This window comes from Urocampus carinirostris, chromosome 1 (assembly GCF_059441175.1).
Source record: "Urocampus carinirostris isolate Australia breed hairy pipefish chromosome 1, RoL_Ucar_1.0, whole genome shotgun sequence".
Taxonomy (NCBI): Eukaryota; Metazoa; Chordata; class Actinopteri; order Syngnathiformes; family Syngnathidae; genus Urocampus; species Urocampus carinirostris.
The window spans coordinates 65383008-65389527 of record NC_142349.1 but is presented as its reverse complement, the minus strand read 5'-3'; the positions used below and the strand labels follow the sequence as shown (position 1 = coordinate 65389527).

Below are 6520 nucleotides of genomic sequence, written 5' to 3'. Positions count from 1 at the left end.
ATCATCGATTCGTTGTATCACGTGATTTATGAGCCACAAAGAACGTAAAATCAATACAAATGTCTAAGCCGTTTCGTTGTGAAGCTGGGAATTGTAGTACCGCTTTGGTCCAACAGAGGGCGTCAAGACAGTTATTTTGGAAAAAAAAACTATGTTCATTTGTGTACCACATTTTGAACACTGCATCATTTACAAACAATATTGACATGAAAGTTTCAACTTTGTAGTTTTTGACTGTTTTATTTTGAAACAAAGTTTACAATTTCGAAGGGAACAGACAGAAATGCAGATAAAAAGAGTAGCTTACATATTTGCAGGTGTATAGCATACATTTCTATGCACTTTTTTTATTATCAATTTAATTGAGAAACACTTTTTTTTTAAAATTGTTTTAATATTATAAAATATTTTGTTTTCGTCCATCTGTCCAAAACTTCAATATTCGTATAAATAGGAGGGGAATTAGGAATCCGATTCATCGATTAATCGAAAAAATAATCGACCAATTCGTCGATTGTGAAATTAATCGTTTATTGCAGCGCTAGTTTATAGTTATGAGCCTTCAAAAAACAAAAATAGAGATATATGTATTATACACAATACACTAGTGTTTTTGGAGGATGAATAGAAATAGAAACAAACTATTAAAGTTAAAAAAAAGCATATTGTTATTTTACCCAAATACTGTACTATGTAACTGTAGAAAATGTTGTTCTTTGAAAATGTGTTGTGATTTGATGAAGTCACATTACAATCAGAGTGAAAACATCAAATATTCGCATAAAATTGAGGTGTCAAACAGGCGGCCTGCGGGCCGGATCAGGCCCACTAAGGGGTTGAAACCGGCGTTTAGAGAAGCGCAAGAAAAAAACGAGCTGCAGGTTGAAATTTGTCCACTTGATGTTCCCAAAGCTAGGATCCTCTCACAAATGCTGTACTTGTATTTCTTTCTCTTGCTCTTCCTCCCTTTTCTCTCTTACTCCATTGCATACGAATAACCTACTCCTCTTGTCGGTTGAAAATAGTTTGTGTAATATAGTGTAACAATCTGTGAAGCCCTTTGAGACTCTTCGTGATTTAGGGCTATACAAATAAAAATGACTTGACTTGACTTGACTACTATCCCTCTCTTATACTCTGTCTCTATTTCTCTTCCTTTGTTCCTCTTAGTCTCTTTCTCCATGTGTCTTTTTACCTATTTTGCTCGCTCTTCCTTTTTTCCTTTACTCTCTCTTTTGTCTTTTTCACTCCCTCTTGCTTTAATCTCCTCTCTTTCTCCCCTTCTCTCTTTCTCTCCTCTCTTTCCATTTCTCTTTGATTTTGTTCTTTCTCTCTCTTTGCCCCTCTCTATTTCTCTTTTTATCTTTTTTGTATCTCACGGTCTGTTTCTCTCTCTCCTTTTCTTTCTCTCTTTCTTTGTCGCACCCTATCTACTTTTCTCTCCCTCTCTTTCTCTTGTTTCTTTCTCTCTTTTTTCTTTCTCTCTAATCTACTAGCCTGGCCCCCAAGAGAATGTTTGTTCGAACGTGTGGCCCCCAAGTTAAAATGAGTTTGACACCTCTGGGATAAAACAAAACACAATTAAAGCAGAAGTCAACCCAAAGGACTCACTAATAAATTATTTTGTATGAGTCCCTGCCCACATATATTGTGTGAATCAAAAAGACCATTCCCAACTATCAGAAGTCATAGTTTTATTTTACAGTACAGTATACTAAATACTAGTACCAGGAGATTTTTAGGAGATTTTAACAGTACTAGTGCGATTGGCTGGCAACCAGTTCAGGGTGTCCCCTGCCCACTGCTCGATGATTGCCGGGATGGGCTCCAGCACCCCCGCGACCCTACTGAGGATAAGCGGCGTAGCTAATGAGATGAGATGAGAGTATACTAAATATTATAATTAATGTATTTTCGTTCAGAATATCGATTTTTAAAATTAAATATTGATGTTTATGAAGCTTTGCAACAGTCTAAATGAGACACTTGTCAGGAACCAGAACAGGATCAGGACCCAAACGCGTGACGTTTCTAAAACAAGCTTTTATCTTACGGGAAATGGGGAGTCATGCACGTAAGGCAGCGGTCTGGCGTGGAAAGACAGAAAGCCAGAGACCAATGAGATCGATTCCAATGGCCCGAGTTGATGTCGGACAGATGGGGTCGATACCGGACAGGACGGAACACACAGGTTCGATAATGAATCAGGATATCGAAAATAAACAGGACAAACTAGACGGGAACAAAAACTGGAGAAAATAAAAAACAGGACAAAAATAGACGGAAACTAAACTGAAAACCGATCTCAAACAGGACAAAATAAACAGGAACAATACCGTACAGGAAATACCAACAGGGACAGGATCGAGTCGAAACCCACGTCTTGCGGGGCAGAAGTTCGTTGACGGACTGACAAAGTAAGAGAGAGCGCACTGAGCTTAAAAAGACGGAAAGCCAGTCTGTTAATGAGCCTCAGCTGGCGCCACACGAGCGGGGCCGATTGGGTGCCATGGCAACCATGACAACTTCCTTTGTTTTTCATAAAAGTTGAAAAAATATCCATTACAATTTGCTTCCGAGTACTAACTGCTATAACCCCCCTTTAAAATGATGTTGCTTCTGCCGAACAGGCAAATTGTCTAGAAAAAACACATAACAGAAACTCCTCTTCTATCTCTTAATGTACAAATAATTGGATCATTTCCTCAACCAGAGCTACTTCTTGGGTGTGTGTGCTTGTGGCAGATGTCCCCAATGGACTGCACCAAATTAGATGGAACCAGCATGATACCCTGCAGTCATAATACAAATAATTTCCTAAGCACTGCTAAACCATCCCGTGCAAGTAATAAACGTAATTAAAAGAACTACAAAACAAACATGTTTATTTTTGCTTTGCCTTCAAATATTTTCATTTGAATATTTCGTACTACCGTGCTTCATAGTAGACCATCGGGATACGACACAAATCTCTTCTGAAGTGGAAATTGCTAAGTGTAATTGGTCATTAGCTCCGGATCCCAAGATTAAAACATTAAAATAACAAAATCCTTATTTTCAATAATAGTCCCAACTGTCAATTGGTTACTGCCATCCAACTTAGCAAAGGTAGGCCTTTATGAACCTCCTTTGTATTTCTTGATAATCGCAAACTTCGTTTCCATGGTTTTCATATTTTAGCTTCTCCCTTTCGCATCACAGCAAGCCTCGAGACCCAAAGTCTCTATGAAGCACACCATATTCTGAACTGAATGAAAAGAAAGGCATTGTGGGAGGTAGTTCAGCCAATAGCATATCGGCATCCTTACGATACCTTGACGCAGACCAGAATTGGATATGACATAGCTGACAGGCATCTAGGAGACATAACGTGCAAGGTCATACGCACGAATCCTGCAAAGTTTTAGATTTTTGGGCATGCAAAATTACGGTAATTGTTTCTAATGTCTAACAGAAAAATGCCGTTATGAGAGCAGGACAAAACTGTGTATGGATTTATTTAGATTTGTTTTCTTTGAAAAGTGTAACATAGTAATACCAAAAAAAACAGGGAAAAATAAAGAGAAACATAAAGCAAAAAAAGGGAGATAGGAAGAAGAAAAAATGAAAGAAAGAGAAAAAGGAAGAAAGTGAAAAGAAACAAAAAAAGACAGAGAAAAATAGAGGAAGAAAGAGAGAGAAAAGGAGAGAAAGAAAGGGGGAAATATCAAATGACAGAAAGAAAGAAAAAAGGGGGGAAGGAGCGAAGGAAAAATGAAAGAAACAAAAAAGGGAGTAAGAAAAAAAGAAAGGAAAAAAAGAATGAGCGAGGGAAAGAAAGGAACAACAAGACAAAAAAAGAGAAATTAAAAAAGAAAAGGAAAAAAGATAGGGAAAAGGAAAGAATGAATGAGGGAAAGAAAGGAAGAACAAGAGAAAAAATGATCGAGGGAAAGAAAGAAAGAACAAGAGGAAGAAAGAAAGAAAGAACAAGAAAAGGAAAGAATGAATGAGGGAAAGAAAGGAAGAACAAGAGAAAGAATGATCGAGGGAAAGAAAGAAAGAACAAGAGGAAGAAAGAAAGAAAGAACAAGAGGAAGAAAGAAATAAAGAGGTAAATGGTCTGGATTTATATAGTGCTTTTCAAGTCAATGAACGAAAGAAAGAAAGAAAGAGAAAGAAAGAAAGAGGTAAATGGTCTGCATATATATAGTGCTTTTCAAGTCAATGAAAGAAAGAAAGAAAGGTTTATTAAATTAACAGTTTTTAGGAGATTTTAACAGTTTTTAGGGGATTAGATAGATAGATAGATAGATAGATAGATAGATACTGTAGGTGGATGGATAGATAGATAGATACTGTAGGTAGGTGGATGGATAGATAGATACTGTAGGTAGGTGGATGGATAGATAGATAGATACTGTAGGTAGGTGGATAGATAGATAGATAGATAGATAGAGGGCACAGCAGCGCCTGTACTTCCTGCGGAGGATGAGGAGAGCCCACCTGCCCCCACCATCCCTCATTACTTTCTACAGGGGCACCATAGAGAGTATCCTGACCAGCTGTATCTCTGTGTGGTGTGGAGGCTGCAGCGCTTCCGACTGGGGTAGTGTGAGGAGGGTGACGAGGACAGCAGAGAAAATCATCGGGACTTCTCTCCCCTCCATTCAGGACATTGGCCAGAAGCGCTGCCTATCCCAAGCTAAGAACATTATCAGGGCCCCCTCTCACCCCCATCATGGACTGTTCACTCTGCTAGCCTCTGGGAAGAGGTACTGCAGTGTGTGGTGCAGGACCACCAGGTTCCACAATAGTCTTGTCCCCCTGGCCATTAGACTGTTAAATGGTAAACCAAACACATAGTAAATCTAACTGCTGCTAATCTGTACATCTGTTGGTTTTGTTTGACTTTTTGCACTACTGGCAGTTCTTTATAGCTAGCCACTCCTTGCACATCTGTTTCTCTGCACTATTGTACTTACAGCGTTATTGTTTCAGTGTTATTGTTACTGTTTACCTGACTTGTTTACCTGACTGCCCTTTTTGCACATCTGGTTAGCTGCTCCTCTTGCACTATTTGCGCTACTGTAAAATACTATACATAGCCATAATTATTAGTATATTATTAGTACTCAATACTCCAACTCAATACAACATTTTATTTATATCTGTACATTCAAGGAAACTGTGCGGGTCAGATGTATCGACATTTCGTTCTGTATACACGTGTACTAGAATGACAATAAAGTAGATCTGAATCTGAAAAAGAGAATAGAAGGATAGATATAAGGCCTTGATTGGAAGTCTCCGGTTATGATCAACAGTCGGTGTGTGCTCTCTGTTTATATAAATGGAACATCCAGCAAAGCCAGGCTCAATTTGTTAAGACCCATCCGTGAGAATGATTAACACGGCGAGGAGAAAAACACTTCCGTGGGGATTACCATTTCCTGTTGCTGTGCCGAAAATCTCCCTTGTGTAATACCATTTTCATATACCTCTGGAGATATTATCGAGGGGATGTAGAGGAGAAGCACAAAAACAGCAGGTCCTGCACACCCAGCACAGTATGTCACGCAATATTATATTACAAATAAACAGATCTGGCCAAAACTAAAACGAATTTAGCGCCAGAATGAAGATATTAGTGTGGGTTTCAGTGCAACAACATAGGAACTTTTAAACAGAAACAAACCGATTTTTAAATATATTTTAAGTCAGATATGATAAACCCTTTTGTGTTTCCACAAATTTGTCCAAAAACTAAAAATATACCGTTTAAATGATCACTAATTATCAGTTCGTTCTGATTAAAAGCTCAAAATATGATCGTTTTAAATGAAAAAATGATTTTCCATTGACCACTAATAAATGTAGTACACTATGTGCTGTAATCCTCAACTTGGCAGCTAGGGGGCAGCCACAATAAGGTACGGATGGGATATTGGGTTTCTGTCTTGCAGGAATAGAGAGAAAAACGTTTTCCAAATTGATTGACGCTGTTGCGTTATAGTGATACGCTAATGTCATTAATTATTCTTATTTTTTCTTAACATGGCTAATACATTACTCCAGGAGTCACTCACGTTATACCCCTGGACACTGGGTACCCCCTGAGAACAACTGAGGAGTGGTTCTGAAAAAAGAATTCCAGTGATAGGAAATTTGATTTCTAGGTTGCGTGAGAAATCTTTGACACAACCAGTGTTTTTAACTGCACGAGCAATTCTTCCAAAATTATTTTCATAAATTAGCCTTTAATGCATGTATATAAATCAATCCATAATCATATACAGTGGCTTGCGAAACTATTTAGCCCCCTTGAACTTTGTGACCTTTCGCCACATTTCAGACTTCAAACAAAGATATGAAACTGTAATTTCTTGTGAAGCATCAACAACAAGTGGGACACAATCATGAAATGGAACACACATTATTGGATATGCACTGTGATAGTCTCAGAGGTCTGTTTAAAGCGCAGAGAGCATCATGAAGAACGAGGAACACGCCAGGCAGGTCTGAGATACTGTTGTGGAGA

General features: G+C 38.3%; 1 protein-coding gene across 2 annotated transcripts in view; it reads right to left on the bottom strand.

The window, feature by feature from the left end:
- crtc1a (CREB regulated transcription coactivator 1a) overlaps positions 1-6520 on the bottom strand; it is a 36147-nt gene that overhangs the window by 4144 nt on the left and 25483 nt on the right. The window lies entirely within an intron of this gene.